Below are 875 nucleotides of genomic sequence, written 5' to 3' on the forward strand. Positions count from 1 at the left end.
CAGTTGCTTGCTCAGGGCACAGCCTCTAAAATCAGATGGAATCAATGTGGGTTTGAGGCCCAGCTCTGCCACTCACTAGCTGTAGTCTTGGGTAAGCTGCAAAAACTCTCTGAGCCTCCATTTCCTCCTCTCAAAAATGAGGGTGAGGGTATTTACCGCTTAGGTTCGGGGAGTTAATGAGACGGAACATGGCAAAGAGCTGGCTTCGTGACAGCTTGGGAAATGTTAGCTGTTATGATTGCCAGCTCCCACCAAGGCCCTGCGCTGAGAAAGACAGCTTTCTCTGTGTCTTATGAAGCGCTTAGCACACTGTCATGCAACAAAGCATGATCTCTCACTTTGCTGCTCAGTACTAGGAGGGGGAGGGTCCCAGAGACTTAACTTATCGGACTAGGGTGCTCTGGGGATCCTACTTTGAGAAATGTGGCTTCACCAGTTATTGCTAGGGTCAAAAGAAATGTGTTGTAAAGTGCAGGAATACTAGAGTGTTGTCTTTTCCTGGGGGCTCCTATGTGCTGTACACTGGGCCAGGAACTTGATAGACACTCTCTTAATAATCCTCCCAGGGAACATCTGTTATAATCCCCATTTTCCAGATGAGGAAGATTGAGGTTTGGAAAGACTGAGAAATTTACCACAGGGACTGACTGGCAGGGCTGAGATTTGAACCTACGTCTGATTCCAGAGCCCAAACCTTTAATCTCCATGCTATAGTGGAATTAATTAATTAAATATGAATAATGAATACAAATTTATTAATGCAATAAATTCCAGTTGGCAGACATTTATTGTGTTCTGGGCCTGTTGTGTGATTTTGAGAATACAAAGATATATCAGATCTAGACAACAGTTTCTAAATCTTGGAAGGTCTGATT

The sequence above is a fragment of the Galeopterus variegatus genome, unplaced genomic scaffold (assembly GCF_000696425.1).
Source record: "Galeopterus variegatus unplaced genomic scaffold, G_variegatus-3.0.2 Scaffold1513, whole genome shotgun sequence".
Lineage (NCBI taxonomy): Eukaryota > Metazoa > Chordata > Mammalia > Dermoptera > Cynocephalidae > Galeopterus > Galeopterus variegatus.